We start from the raw sequence: 17,151 nt of genomic DNA on the forward strand, positions 1-17,151 counted from the left end.
AATCAGAAAAACATGTATCTGAATTCTGGATCTTGAGCAAGTTACTTTCTGTCTGTGCCTCAGTTTCTTCATCTGTAAAATAATTAGTTACCTTATAAACCTGCTATGAATATAAACTGTTACGAAGTGTAGAAAGTGGTAAGAATATGGTGTGTAAGAGGTAAATACTTGGTGATTGTTATTACTCTGTTTTCCTAGAGCAGTGACAAAGAACTAAACAGTTGGCAAATTTTCAATGAAATCTCAATAGATTTTTTTTTAAATCAGTAATTCGTGAACTTTTAACACAGGAAATAACTTTAAATATCAGCCACAGTAGGTAACAGTAGGGTCATGCAAGCCAGCTTCTAGTGTAAACTCTGCCAGGATGGGGACAAATCTTGGGAAGGAACTCAGCTTGCTGTGCCTGCAAGTTCAGTGTCCTTACACCTCCCCATGGGTTCTAGTGCCAGGAAGGGAGAATTTATCTTTAATGTGAAGACGTGTTTGGGAAGAGCTGCTTAGAATGCAACTTCTGCCATCAAGTCACTTAAAAGGTGACTGTAAAAAAGAGATCAAAAGATCTAACTCACAGTGTCATGTTGGAAATGAAAGGAAATGGAAAAATTAGCCCAGCCACATTTTGCCAACTTAGATATATCAGATACCATATTTTCTCAATTTTGAGATATATTCTTTTTTTTTTCGTTTTCAAAGCACTGCTGAAATCGGGATATGTCTTACAATTGACATATACATTACTGTAGTGCTTCTCTCTTTTTCCCAAGGAAATCTTATTAGATCAGTAGTGTGTCTTACAATTGGCAATGTCTTCAAATCAAGGGAAAGCACTGTTATTATCCATCCCACCATAACTAAATAGAGCCTCCTAAGAAGCAGTGCTGCTTCACCCTGGATCAGCTATTATGGGGTCAGGTAGCTGCTAATAAGTGAAAAAGAGTAGGATGCACCTTGATGTATTCTCTTATTTTCTTCTGCAATGAAGTCCATGGGGTATTCCTCAGCTCAGAGGTGGGGAAAATGGCAGACACATGGATATACCACAAACACACTTTTCCTGGATGCATTTTGGCATCTGAGAAAAGTTGATGAGAAATGGCTTACTGTTATGTACCAGGACCCATCAAACTCTGAGACTGAAAACCTCCAGCTGTATTTCTTACCTACCAGATGTTATACAGATGCACTGCAAATTGTTATCAGAGCTCAAAAGAGAAGAAAAGAGAGGATTGTTGAAGCCATGAAGGCATATGACACTGTAAGCGGTGCATTTAATTTCAACTTAATGTGAGAGAGAGTATACACTAGATTAAATATCATCTGATCATTAAAAACATACTTATGGAAGTTTAGCAACTTTGTCAGGGATGTGTGACTCATAATATACAGTTGTGAGGCCTCAAAAACATATTTGTCTTAATCGACTGGTGTTTAGTTTGGTTTATTGACTGTTAAATCAAAATAAAAGTTTTCACTTGAGATTTCGCATTTCATTTGTGATGGATCTGTCTTCATCCAAACACTCATACTGGAAACCCAGTTTACCCATAAAAAGGCCACTCTAATAGAATCATAGAATTTCCATGTTGGGAAAGTTCTTAGAAATCCAATCTCCTTCCAGTTCCTTTTGGTGCAAGTGGTATCCATCTGTTTTGAATTATAGCTATATTTTCTGAATAAATGTAGTATTACCACATGGGGAAAAGAAAAATTTGGAAAAGAAAATGGGAAAAAACGTCAGCTATATTCCCTTTATCCAAACAGTTCCTTCTCTTTCATTTTCCATATATCTGTGTGTGCTTTGTACACAGTAATAATTGCAGTATACATGCAAGTTATTTTTAATCTTCCTTCTTCATTCTTCCTATTTAGTTTGCATGACCACTGTGTTTAATAACATAATACTGTTCTACAGAATGGCTGTGCTGTAAAATACTGAACTATTTCTCAATGTTGAGACATTTAAGTTGTGTCTAGTGGATCCAGATTGCCTGAGTATGAATCTTGCTTCTACCTATTGAACAATGATGTAACTTTGGGTGAGTTACCAAAAATTTCTCTATCGCTGCTTTCTTGTCTGTAAAATGGGAATAATATTAGTATTACCTCATAGAGTAGTTGTGAGAGTTAAATGGATGAATCCGTGTTAATAAGCGTTGAAAACTGGCACATGATGAGTGCTCCGTGTTAGCTATTACGTTGACAAGTGATCAGCTATGAATATTCTGATATATATTCTTTCCCAAAATGTTGAAACATGTCCGTAAGGGGGATTCCCAAGCCATTTTCATAAAATCTCATGCAGATGGTGACGCATACCCTTTTTGAAAATTTCCAAAATCAAATAATCTTTTACCTCCTTAGATCACTTCACTTTGGAATGACTTTAATTATTGGGAGTATCTTTTTCATGTTTAATCTAGACGTGCCTCCCATTGAATCCCATGCAACAATTAGATTCGATCTTTGTCATAGTGTAAATTATATCAATGCATTGAATCTCAAAACATGTTCCTTGGGACACTAGTGACCCGCAAATCCAAGCCATCAAAGTCATATTGACTCCACCTCCAAAATGCTTCTTAAAACCATCTGCTTGTCTCTCTTTTCCTCACCACCACGCTAGGCTAAGCCACCGTCATCACCTCCAGCCCTGGTTATAACAATAGCCTCTTAATTGGTTTCCACTGGTGGACATGGCCACCAGTCTGTTTTTAAACCAAATGCTAAACTGATCACAAAATTTGTGATGTAAAACCCTTCTATAGCAGTCCATTTCTTAGCCTAAAATCTGATCACGGTCTACAGACTGAATCTGAATCTTCCGCAGTCTCTCTCCCCTTATCTCTTTCTTCCTTGTCCTTTGTTCTCCACAATCCAGCCATGCTGTACCTCCTCAAGTATCCCAAGCTCTTTCACGGTGAGGGGCATTTGTAACGTTGTTCCCTCTGCCTGGAAGTCTCTTCTTATCCTCAGCCAAGCCATCCTTTCCTGTACTTCAGGCCTCTCCTGAAATGTGTCTTCCTTAAGGAGACCTTTTTGGAAACTTCTATATAAAATATGCTTATCTGTTTTTACTCTGTCAGAGTACTTTGCTAATTTTCCTTCATACTGCTATTTAACAGTGTGTAATAATATGTTTATTTGTGTGTTTGTCTGTACAATCCCTCACTGAAGTAATGATTTACCAGGTCAAATGTGTTTGTGAACTGATCCTATTAGTCATACCTGAAAGCAAGTTCAGACAAACAATGGTCATAGATAATCTACCATCATCTCGTCTATGTGCCTAGAGTTGGAATAAAATAATCATGGTAATGTTTATTGAACACTTACTATGTCCCAGGCCCCATTCTAAGAATTTTATGTGTACACTTTTATTACCTAAGAGGCAAACACTAATACTGCCCCATTTTACACCTAGAAGAAACTGTAAAGGTCCCAAGGTCACAAAGCAGAAAGGTGGCAGAGCCAAGATTTGAACCCAGGCTAGCTCTAGTGACCATCTTCCTACCACCACACTAGAGAAATATACTTTTGAGGACCTTAGCTTCGATTTAGGAAGGGAAAACTCACAAAGCACATGAAGTACTCTACATTTTGCACAAAATATGAAAATAAATCATTCAGTGATGCAATTAGAGACTAGGATGCCGAAAGGGACGTTAAATGAACCTTTTCAAGGTAAAGTATTACATGATTGAAAGTGATATTATTATCCCCCCAAAAAAGAAAACACAAGGAGATCAACATGTCAGAAAGGGAAGCAAACACTGATGAATGTTTTATGAATGACTTCATGGAAGGTTTGGCTGCAATAATTATATATAGTGTGTGTTTATATGTGTGTGTTTCTATAGCTATATACACACACATATATAACATGTATACATACCTACCACATATGTATATATATACATATGTGAAAAGTGCTACTAAAATGAGGAAAACATATACATATTCAGCAAATATATACATATTTGGTACTTTCCCTCTTTTTAATAGCTGTTTTTTCTATTCATAAAAACACTACATGCTTATTTAATTGATCAAAAAGTTTCCGGGCTTCCCTGGTGGCGCAGTGGTTGAGAGTCCGCCTGCCGATGCAGGGGACACGGGTTCGTGCCCCGGTCCGGGAAGATCCCACATGCCGCGGAGCGGCTGGGCCCGTGAGCCATGGCTGCTGAGCCTTCGCGTCCGGAGCCTGTGCTCCGCAATGGGAGAGGCCACAGCAGTGAGGCCCGCGTACCGCAAAAAACAAACAAAAAAAAGTTTCCAAATCTTTGATCCTCATGTCCTATCAGTCTCTAGACTATAGGAAGAACTATCATTGTTTTAGGGTAAGAAATCTGAGGCTCAGAGAGGTGAAGGAACTTGCTTGAAGTGAGCTCAATGGGAGAACCAGGGCTAGACTCTGAAGACACCAGAGGCAGAGAGATAAAGCACATATGGGTGGACTTCAGAATCAGGGCAATCTGGGTCTGTATCACACATGCCAACCATAGGACCTCTTTAACCCTTCTGACTAGTTTCCTCAACTGGACAACTGGTTTTTAATGCCTAATTGGCAGGACTCTTGCGAAGATTCAATCAGATAATGTCTGAGAGGCACCTGACTCAGAATGTAGCATATACCCTTAGCTGTTCAGCATGTGAGTTTTTTTCTCCCCACTGTCCTGGCCCCTTTCTCCTTTTCTTCTGGCTCCTCTTTCCAAAACAGTTCAACTGAGGTGATGTAATGCTTCAATTGCCTGACCTGGTCCTGCTGTGGGATCACGGCCACGGTCTTGCTTGATAAAAGCACTACATAAATACGCCTCCTGGAAATGCTGACATAACCTCAGTTACCATCAGATGACGCCTTGGGAGGAAAAAAGGTGGATGTCTTGATCTCAGCTTATAACTCTAGAGGAAACTGGACGTAGGCACAGCTTCTTATCCTGGGCATCTCTGAACCTGGTGTGTTAGTTAAACTCAAGGCCCATTGCATCACATCCATAAGATAAAAGCTCTCTGTGGATGGATCTACCCTTCAGTTCATCCACAGTTCCTTCCTTCTGACCCCTTTTTATTCCCTGGGCATGTTTGGAGAAGGATAGAAAGAACAGGGTTTGGAGGGAAGGTCCTCAAGTTCAAGTCCCCCCTTTGCAACTTGTTGACTCAGTGACCAAAGTCAAATCAGCTTCTTTCTCTAGGCCTCAGTTCTCTCCGAATGGAGAATGACTGCCTGTATCTTGGGATTCCATCAGGATTAGACTTGAAGCTTCCTCTGGAAAAGAAGGTGGAGAGTTACTCTCTTACTCATGTGGTTTTATCAGGAAGGTATCCAAGTTGGGTTGATCCTGTGAACGCCCAGGTCCGTGGGCCTTTCTGGACAGGACCTGGAGGCCTCTATCCACGAGATCTCTGAACCCATATCATCCTTAGACCCTCTGAGAGAGGGCCTGTGGGGCTTCTGCCTTTGGATTCTACCTGTCTGGGTAGGCCTGGACACAGTTATGCAGATGCATCCTCTATCAACCATACCATCTGTCTGCAGCTTTCTTGGCCTGGGGCAGGGAGGAAGCCTAGACATGGGGGAAGCTGTAATCAAGACCCCTGAGGGTCTAAGGTGCCACGTGGCAGGATGTATCTTGTCTTGGCTGTGCCAGCAATAACAAGCTTGAAGCAAAATCCTGGACTCAGCCATTACCTTTCGCTGTGGATGGGGACCAGGGTGGGATGATGCTGAGTTGCAGGAAGGTACAGCAGTTGAGAGAATTCATACTAGAGTCAGCCTGAAGGGGTTTGAACCTTGATTCTCACGTCTTAGCTTTGTGACCTTGGGCTAGTTGTTTCATCTCTTTGATCTTCAGTTTGCTTTCTATAATATAGGACTGAAGATGTACCCTTAAGTTTAAGATCAAGTATCAATGCATAGCAACCTTTAGAATAGCATTTGCATCTAGGACACTCAGTGAATATTAGCTCATAACTAAGAGCTACCACCTACTGGATGGGCCCTGGGTACCAATTACTGGGCTAAGCCTTCAAATCACGTTGACCCGTTTACTCCTCATAACAAGTCCATGAAGTTGGCTATCACCAGCCTCATTTTACAGATGAGGAAGTAGAAGATAAGACAGTAAAGACTGCATCCCTCTCCAAGGTCACGTAAGCCCACTTCTCCTTGGTCTGATTCCAAAGCCTTGGCTCTGAACCCCCTAAGCCATATGCAGTGGGACCATATATTTTCACCCATAAAACAGTATTAGTAAACATCTATTGATATTTTAAGCCCTTCAGATATATTCATTTATTTAATCTTCATGACAGATCTTTGAGGTAAGAGGCATTATCATCCCCATTTTTCTTATGAGGCAGCTGAGAGGATTGGAAAAAGTCATCTTGAAGGTTTGTGCCTTTGTTTTGTTTTGTTGATCTATAATTTATTTAATTAAATTCAGTGTTTTCCAGGTGTGTTCAGTGGAGTACTAATTTTTAAGTTCCTGTGGAAAATAGAGGCTTCTAAGGCAAACATGTTTTGCAAATTCAGCCCAGCAAAGTCCCCTGCTGGAGATTCATAATGTATATTTGCATATCAAAGGGATGGAGGAGCACAGTAGGGAGGAAACCTGTTAAACTTTGTTTAACCCAGTGTTTCCCAGATGGATTTGACCTCAGAGACCTGCCACCCCCTTCCCTCCTGCCCCACATACCTGCACAACATCTGTCAACATGCCACAAAGCCTTTTGGCAAAGTTCATTCTAATTCAACTCAACCCACATTCCTTGAAGGTCAGGTCTGCACCCATCCTGTCTTTACTGAGCTTTGAAGGCGTGCAGGAGAAGGTCTTTTTTCCTGCAAGTTCATAAGAGAGAAAAAAATCATGATAAATATTTAGGGAATAATCCAAATATTAATTTAGGTGGTTGATGCAAAGATACCAGAGACAGGAATGTGGTAGAGGAGAACAAGAGCAGCCTGGATGCAGGAAGGATTTAGGCTGAACCTTCAGAAGGAGAAGCTCAGACTGATTTGCAAAAGTAAGACAGTTGGGCTCCTGAGAAATCTCCCCTTATCAGACAGACACTAACTTAACAGTGGTGGGGAAAGCCCATTCCCAGGACTGGGTTGTTTCATGCTTACAATAGCAGTTATTTTTCTTACAAGGATTTCAGTCATATGGGTTACTTACTGTTATTATTTGGACTGTAGTTATTGTTATTAAATTAGATGAAGATATGGTTATAAGACCTAAATATCTCTGAGCAAATCCTGTGTTTGATTTCATCCATCTTTTACTAGCACCACCTCCAGCTCTGTGACTGTAGGCTTCTTACCCATTTTCCTCCCTTTTATCACCCACTGTTTTGATAAACAAAACAAACTCTCTAACAAGAAAGATATGTGAATCACACAATCACCAACAACCTCCCACTTTTCTTTTCAGTATTCTGATTCCTCATCCTTATTGCTTCTGAGCTGCCATCACTTTAGAACCATTGGCCATTTCATGGAAATCTTGTTTCCTTATTAATCCCTCACACATTCAATTTTATTTTTGAAAACTCCGAAGGATAAATGACTATATTTGGTTAGGTGACCAGGAGGAGGAAGGGTGCACCAAGCAGTGGGTGGAGTAGAAGCAAATGCTGAGGGGGGTGACATGAGCACACGTACAGGAGATCTGAGAACAAAGACCAGACTGAAGTTTTGGGTGTGTGTTGCCCCAGGCTGGGATGCCCACTTAGCTTTGATGAGCTGCTGAGTTCATAGCAACATCTCAGTGCCTTTCACTGCTTCCTTGTCTTTGCCTCCCTCTCTGTCAAATGGTCCCAATGTAGCTGCTTTCTCTAGACATACGTTCATCCCCCTGGCTTTCCTGTGGGTGTTGGTGTCAGAATCAGGCTCCATAACAGAGCTCCAACCATATCCTGTCTCATTTTTCCTTGTTAAGCTTACTGACTCAAGTATTCTTTGGAACTTTGGAACTGAATAGCTAAAACTTTGGACCAAGCTGCATGGCTTAGAAGTCATAGTCTTTATTTATTCAACAATTACAGAGTGTCTAAAATACAGCATGTGTAATATATATCCTGTATTGAGTGCCTAATATGCATTCTTTTGGACACTAGAGACATGAATGAGGGTTTCTGCCTTCAAGAACCAACAACTACATAGGAAATTAGTGCATGTTTCTGACATGATATGGTAAATACAACAGAAATACACATAAGATGAAATAGGAGAATAACACAGAAGGGTTCCGTTGGGCTGGATATTGAAATTTATGCAGGAGTTCAGATTTGGTTGGGCCTCAAAAGGTGAAGAGGGAAAGTGAGTGTCAAGAAACATACATGAAATGTCTGCTCAATGCACCTCCTTGTGTAGGGGATAGAGAGTGAAGTATAGTCGTTAACACCCAGGCCCTGCAGCTAAATGTCTGAGTTCAGAATCCTGCTCTGTTATTTATTAACTGTGTAATCTGTAACTGGGGGTGATCAAACTCATGGTTTGATCAAACCTCAGCTTTCTGACCTGCAAAATTGGGATAGCAATTATATCAACCTCACAGCATTGCTGTAGAGAATAAAAGTGGGTAAATGCACATGGAGCAGTTAGAACAGTGTCTGGCACATAGTAGGTTTTGAATGAATGTTAGTCAAGACGGTTAAATTAAAGAATTTAATAGAAGTTCTGACCGTGTGCCAGTTACATTCTGGGGGCTAGGGATAGAGCCAGGAATAAGACACAAAAGGCCACTAATCCTTTGGTGTATATATACTCTTGGGGAAAGAGAAAATAAAGAGAATATTTAAAGGTAATTTCAGCCGATGTTAAGTACTATGAAGAAAAACAAGGTGCTGTGATGGAGTGGTTGTTTAGGTACATCAGGGAAGGTCTCCCTGAAGACCTGGCATTTGAACTAAGACCCCAATATTGAGAAGGACTATTGAAGATCTGGGTACAAAGGTTTCTAGGAAGAGAGACCACAAGGGCAGAGGCCTCAAGTGAGGCCAGTCTTTCCATGCAGAAGAATGGCAAGGAGGCTTGGGTGGCTGAGGTCGAATGAAGGGAGGTAGGAAGGATATGGTAAGAGATGAGAGTGGAATAGTTAGCAAGAGCCCACGAGGTAGGGCCTGCAGCATACAGTAAGGAACTTGACGTTTACTCCACATTACAAAGTCAGCTAGTTGCAGAGCTGAATGAGAATGGGACTGGAATGAACAGGAGACATGGCTGTTTCTGAGTGTTAATATATACTAGACCTAAGGAATGAATACGTTGTCTTCATTACTTGTTGGACCACTTTGAACTAGAGGCCCCGCAGAATTCTCTTCTGCTTCCCCAAATGGGCCCCTTCCCTTAATTAAAGTGAAAATATTGGTAACTATTGCTGTCAGTTTAGCCCTGATTGTATACCCTAGACAGGGAAGAAAAACAGGAAATTATTGTTGCAATAGAACCATACCTTTCACTGTTCTGTAGCCACGGTTGCTATTCCATTGATTTAGCCAAGTGTGATGTAGGGGAAAGACCTAGACTTGGAAGATGTCTCCTCCATCCATCAGCCAGGGTCCTGGCAAGCGACCGATGCCACAGTTAAAGGAGGGACTGAAGATGACTTAATGGGAGGATTGTTGACAAAGTTATGGGGAGGGTTAAGGGTACCACCCAAGGTGGTAAAGCAGGCTGGGCCTAACAACAAAGCGGAGCTGTTACCATCCCAGCCCTGAAGAAACAAGGGCAGGAAGTGGTATGGGACCCAGATAAAGTCTCAGCTATAGGAAAGGGCCACCTACAGAGCTCTGGCTTTAACAGAATGATGTGGCCTCTGCAGAAGTACAGCCCAATAAGGACAGAACAAGGGGAATAAATACATGGACTTCCGTCTCTTCCATTTCTAATCCCCTGCCAGGTTCCTCCGCTGGGAGAACCCATTAGAAGCTAAAAAGCAAGAGAGTTGTGGCAGGCAGAATAATGCTCCTTAAAAATGTCTATGTCCCAGTCCCCAAATGTGTGAATATGTTAGGTTGCATGGCAAAGTTTGTAGGTGGAATTAAGTCACTAATCAGCTAACCTTAAGGTAAGGAGATTATCCCTGTCTTATTATCTGGGTGAGCCCAGTGTAATCAGAAGCTTCCATAGAAATGGAAGTAGAAAGCAGAGGAAGAAAACTAGAGAGATGGTAGCATGAGAAAGACTCTTCTTAAATTTAAGGCTTTGAAGGGAGCCAAGAAATGCTGATAAAAACTGGAAGAAGCAAGGAAATATTCTCCCCTAGAGCCCCCAGGATGAAAAGAGCCCTGCCGACACCTTGATCTTAGCCCAGAGGGACCCATTTCAGAATTCTATCCTCCAGAACTGTAAGAGAATAATTTTTTGTTGACTTTAGCTACAAAGTATGTGGTAATTTATGTGGTTATAGCAGCCACAGAAAATTAATACAAGAGCCTAGATAATGCATTGCATAAAAGAACAGAGCAGGGTTAAAGAGGGTAGAAAGAATATCTGAGGGTACGATGGAGAATATTCTGCACACCTGGGTTCACGTTTTGGGTCTTCCCTTACTCTATGGCTTTGGTCAAGCCACTTCCCTTGCCTGGGACTTCATTTCTTCACCTGTGAAATGAGGGCCAGCCTACCTACTTCACTGGGTAGTTGTGAGGGTCCAATGGCATAACAGATGTGAAAGCGTCTTATAAACTAAGGTTGCACGGAAGTTAGGCATCTGAAATATAATGACCACAGGAAGAATGATTCAGTACAAAATCTCCACTTGAGACATTCCTGAGTTTAAAGCGTTGTACCTCTTGCTTACATGATTTTCTCATTATGACTTTTTTCAATGTGCAAAATTAGGGCATGTCTCTAAAAGCATACTTCCCCATGGGGCCTGGAGCCATCCTGGCTGGGTTATAAATCTTTTCTTTCAATGTAAAATTTATGGCTCTTTTTGGAAAAGAGAGGTTGCAACATGCATTCATATAATCATGCATCCAGACACACATTGCATGTTCTAGAAAATGAGGCTGCGCATGAGAGACATAAATAGGGAGCTCATGACTTATTAATCACATATCCCACAAACAAATCTAACACCCTCTTAACATGTTCATATTAATTTTTCCCATAAAGGGCACCGAAATAATTGAACCTGCCAGCTCCCTCTGAAGCCTATGGATAACAATACCATAAAAGCACATAAACCCATACACCCTACACTTCCCTTGCCACCAGTGGGCCCACAATGTGTCTCAAGGCCAAATAAATGCTTGACACCGGCAGAAATATGTCTCCTGTATGACAGTCAGAAGGAAAAGTCAAATTACTTTTCATGACTTTCAAAATGGCTCAAGGAAGACAAGTTGGTTTATATATTAAATTTATCTGGAATTTACATTTTGATTGGCCAATAGTCTGAGCAAATTCCACAGTAACCTATTGATCTGACAGAGACTTTTGACAGCTCTGAACAATTGCTGAAATGGCTTTTAAATCCCAGACAGTGAGAGCTGGGGAAGTTTTCCCAGTGAGCCACCTCATTTGTCTTCTATCAGCTGCCCCACCTCCCCCCCCACCAGCCTCGAGGTGGCTTTCAGTAAAGCAAATGGAGTCATATTTTCAGAGATGCAAGATGAGAATCCTCCTGGGGTCTCCCTCTGTTGCTTCTTCTCTTGGCTACCCATTTGCTTCCTCTCACCCTTGATTACACTTGCCGGCTCTCTTCCTCCTTGTGAAATCCACAGTCGGTTTAGGGCCTGCTTGCTTGAGAGCAATGGAGGTGATAAGTGTGTCTCTAGGTTACCAGCCTGGCACCTTTCTACAATGTGCCCTCACCTCTGCGACCCAGCTTCAGATGCTGACCCAGGAATCATCCTGATTTCTCTCCTCCTGTCTGAAACATAATCTATCATCTAAGAATTTTTTTATCCTTCCAAACCAATATGACCTGTTACAGTATGTGTCTGTATCAATTATTTCTCACTTACCATATCTGTCTTGGATTGCTGTGGTTTAACTCAATGAAAAATAAGCACCTGCTGTGTTCAGGCTATTGCTAAAAGGAATGCCCAGATAAAGAGGAAGCCTTCTATGAGATTATAATGTAATGAAGCAGTGGGTCTCAGATGTGGTACCCAAACCAGCAGCCATCAGCGTCACCTGGGAACTTGTTAGATATACAAATTTGCAAGCTGTACCCCAGATCTCCTGAATCAGAAATTCTGGATTTGTGTTTTAACAAAACTCCCACGTGGTTCTAACGCAAGCTGAAGTTTGAGAATCAGAGTTATATAGTATTTGAGACATGTACACAAAAGCTGATATTGATTTCTGTAGTAAAAACGACAACATAGTGCTGAATAGGGATTCTAGAGCAAGGCTTGATAAACTCCATGAGACAAGGTAGGGAGAATTTGGAGGACAACAGGAGGGCTTTAGAGAGGAGAGACCCTTGTGTTTTGCTTTGAAGGAGGGTCTAGAGGACATCTGGACCAAGGGCACAGGGGGAGCAAAGGCATGATACCAGCATGGCAGATGTCCAGCACTGGAACTGCCCCTTTCCATTTCCTGCTCATGGCAGACATTACTAATAGATCATGCTACTTTTTCCTCTTGAGAACTGTAATGGTCTCAGAATCTTTCTAAACATATTTCTCCAGGTAGCCAATAGCAGTCAATTAGAGTTGGCAGAGTTTTGCTTTTTTCCTGTTTCTGGAGAGAGTCAACAGACTAAAGGAATGCTCAGGCAATTGACCTCTATTGGGGGCACCCAGGGGATTAACGTTCATTAGGTGCTAGATTACATAGGGCCTTGAATGCCAGCTAGGAGTTTGGACTTGTTTCCATGTACGATAGGGGAGCCATTAAGGATTTGATGTAGAAAAGTGATATGATCAGAACTGTTTAATGATTAGGCATTTTGCCTTCTACTCCCTTTACATAGTAGCTTCCAAACGTGCCTGCCCATTAGAAGCACTTGGAGAGCTTTTAAAACTGTGAATGCCCAGACTGCACCCAGGACCAATTAAATTAGAATCTCTGGGTATGTGATCTGAGCATCAGTGTTTTTTAAATCTCCCTGGGCAATTACAAGGGCAGCCAAGTTAAGGACCCAGTAGTTTAGATTATAAATTTATTGAAGTGGGGATCCTTTGTTATCCATCCATTTCTGTATCTTGCATCAAATTAGTACAACGCCTTCCATAGGAAGAGGCTCAGTATATATATACCCAGTTGCTATGTATTCTGTGTAGAATCGCCTGCCCTTCTCAAGCGGGAAGCTTTCAAAACAGGCACAAGCCAAGCATTTTGAAATCGCAGCAGCATTTTCACCCTAAATTTAAGTAGTTGGATACCCTGCTTAGAAAACCAATAGCCCCATAGTTTACCAGAGGTGAACAGGTCATGCTTCTCTTTCTATCCCTGCTGGAATGGCTCATGGAGAATGTGAAATACAGCAGAATTGGATAAAGGGTCAGATGCGTGAATGTATATTAATGTAGTCAATAATAATTAATGTATATTAATACGTGGAACAGATTACATGAGTGGACAAGTTAGAAGGAGGAGAGCTCTGCTGGGATCTCAATATTATTTCCTCTGAGTTATGTTTGTTTTTTTGTTTGTTTGCCTTGTTTTCCCATACCCCAAATCTCATGGTTTACTGCTGAATGACTCATTTCTCCCTTACAGCTTCTTTTAATACTTTTCTCCCCAAACAGATTATTCCACCGTTGCGACTCTCACAGTAGCGTTTAACTCTAAATTTGTATTCCTCTTAGGGAAGTTGGCCCTGCCCAGAATGCTCATCTGCCAGAGCCTATTTCTATAAACCCCAATTGATATGTTTCCTCCTTGACGCCCCAAGACAGATTTGGGGACCTGCAAAGCAATGACCTTTATCAAAGCACTTACAGTGAGATGATTTTTCTGGTTTTTCTCTCCCTTTCTCAGTCCTGACTGTAAAAGCAATATGTTTTCCTTTACATGTATTGTGTGTGTGTGTGTGTGTGTATATATATATATATATATATATATATATGTATATATGTTTTGTTTTTTAAGTGTAGAAAGAAGTTTTAAAATTCTGAAAATCTTTCGTAAATCTGTCTTCCAGACAAAATTACTGACAGTGGTTTAGTGTTCAAAGTGTTTTTGGTATATGTGTGTTAACTTATTTGAGATCATAACTTATATGGAAGGGTATTCCTAGTTTTGAAAATATGGTAGCTATAGAGACATTGTAAATGAGGCTTGGGGAGGATTTTTAATTTAAAATGACTACATTAATTTCCATCACATGGATGTACCACAACTTTAATCAATCAATCCTCTCTTTTTGAGTATATTTTTGCTTCTAATTATGCTACTATTAACATATGTGCACACACACAAATCTCTGTTATTCATATTTTTTTGTGTTTTCTTGTCTGCGTTACATATTAGTTTCTTTGGATCTTATAAATGGGAGTACTGCTTTAAAGTATTTGAATATATTTAGCTCTAAATACAATAGGTAAATTGCTTTCTCAAAAGACATACAAATTTATATTCCCAGCAGCAGAGAAGAGTGCTTATCTCACAGGTCCCTTGTTTGGAAGAGAATTTTGTTTCCCAGTTTTGCTAATTTGAGAGGTGAGGATAATAGCTCATTGTTTTAATTTGCATTTATTTAATTGCTAGTGAGGTTACCTTTTTAAAACGTATGTTTATTTCAGTTAGCATGTTCATTTTCTCTTTTATGAATTGCCTCTTCCTGACATTTTATGGCCAGTTACCAATTGGAATCTGAATATTTTGTATCATGTATTAAGGATAACTCCTATTGTGTTACTTAGTTTTGAATTTTTCCAGTTTTTCTCTCTAGTATTTCAATTTTGTCTGTGATGTTTAAGTTTAGATTATTTTACATTTTTATATAGCAACATCTAGTTTTTCTTTTTGTGAGTAATTTCTTCCTTTTTTAAATAAAAATAACCTCTTTCTCCTTGTCCCTCAATTTGAGCAATTGTCACTACTACTTATATTTTTGTTTAAAAAATTTTTAAGCATTCAGTTTAATTGTTTTATAATTCTGTAATTCATTAAAGTAGACAGTGCTGATGAATGCTTCCCTGCATTCCAAGACTTTTAACCCATTGTAAAAGGGGCTCATGACCATGTATTAAAAATAATATTTTCCTCACTAATATGTGATACCATTTCAATGATATGTTAAATTTCTGTGTATGTGTGAGTATAAAGCCCACTCTTATTTTCCAATACCTGTTTTGTCCATTGACATGTCTATTATTACACCAAAAACAATGTTTTTATGATTTTTGCTGTATGAAAGGGTAAATCTTTCCAATAATTCTTTGTTTTTTTAAAAAAAAATTATTTATTTATTTATTTATTTTTGGCTGTGTTGGGTCTTTGTTGCTGAGCGCGGGCTTTCTCTAGTTGCCGCGAGCAGGGGCTACTCTTCTTTGTGGTGCACGGGCTTCTCATTGCCGTGGTTTCTCTTGTTGCAGAGCACGGGTTCTAGGCACGCAGGCTTCAGTAGTTGTGGCACATGGGCTCAGTAGTTGTGGCTTGCGGGCTCTAGAGCGCAGGCTCAGTAGTTGTGGTGCACGGGCCTAGTTGCTCCGCGGCATGTGGGATCTTCCTGGACCAGGGACCGAACCCATGCCCCCCTGCATTGGCAGGCGGGTTCTTAACCACTGCACCACCAGAGAAGTCCTCCAGTAATTCTTATTTTTCAAAAATGACTTAGCTACTTTTACTATCATTATTGTAGATGAATTTCAAAATCATCTTGTCAAGTTTTCAAAAATCTTGTCAAGATTTTGATTGGAAAATATGATAAACCTATAAGTTAATTTAGGAAAAGCTGAAGTCATTACGTTATTAAGTCTTCGGCCCAGAAAATCTGTCTACCTTCGTCAAGTATTTTTTGCATCTCACAGTAAAGTTTTGTGGTTTTCTTACATATTTCTTGTTAAAGCTGTCCATAGGCTTTTTATGTTTTCTGTTGTTATTGTGAATAAGATATTTTAAAATCTTATTTCCCAACTCGTTATTGCCAGGAAAGAAGAACACTATTATTTTGGTGTATTTACTCTGTAACCAGTCTCTGCTAAGCTTTCTTATTAACTTTAATAGTTTTTTAGCTGATTCTCTTGAATGTTCTTTATATCAACATATATCTTTTGCAAATAATGATTACTTGTCCCTTCGTTTTAAGCCATTATTCTTCTAGCAAAGCTATCTTTATTGCAAAGAATAAAAACCTGTCCAGTACAGCATAAGAGAAGTTACTGTGTCTTGGTGGGGATTGTGAAGAGGCTGTTACTGATGGACACGAACAGCCAACACTTTGGAAACAGGAGCCTGATACAGCCCTGTCTCATGGGAACTGGAGCTAGGGAGCTTACTAGAAACCCAGAGTCACTCTCTCTATCTCTCTGGAGCTACATGATATTTTGCTTCCCTCTACTTCTTGAGGCTGTACTATCTCCTATCTCCTTGAGGCTGTACTATCTACCCTCTCTTTCTTAGAAAACTTTCTCTGCTGGTACATGCAGCTAAATGTATACTTGTCCTCTAAGTGCCAACATCCAACATGGACCCACGATCTTCTCTCTGACTTTATGTCCAACAGGCCACCAGAGACACTCTGATTAGCTACTGACCAGCTAACAGACGAGCTGATGTCAGTTCAGAGGTTCACACCTGGTCCGTGCAGTAGTGCCTAGGTTGGGGCTGGTCATACGGTAGAAGCATGGCCTCTGAAATAGGTTTCTCTTCAGATCTGTGAATCCTGTTTTTGGCAAGTTTTGTTGTTTCATGCCATGAGTGAAATAGTTGTTCAGCTTCTCTTCTGCTCTTGCAGTAGTTTATAAAGTATAAGAATTATCTGTTTCTTGAAAATTTGAAAGAAATTACCTGGAAAAAAAACTTGCTGGAGACAAGCACCTTTCAGGAAAGTAATTCTCTGATAACTCTTTCCACTTCTCCCATAGCTATTGCTCCAGGGAGGTCATGAGTATTTCTCTGTTTGTTTCTTCACTAGACCATGACCTCTTGGACAGTCAGAACTGTGTTTCATTTATCTGTTTGAGCCCAGTTCCAACCCAGGGGCTGGCCCTAAACAGACCCTTGATTTGTATTGAGTTGGAGTG

Source organism: Lagenorhynchus albirostris, chromosome 7 (assembly GCF_949774975.1).
Source record: "Lagenorhynchus albirostris chromosome 7, mLagAlb1.1, whole genome shotgun sequence".
In the NCBI taxonomy this organism is placed as follows: Eukaryota; Metazoa; Chordata; class Mammalia; order Artiodactyla; family Delphinidae; genus Lagenorhynchus; species Lagenorhynchus albirostris.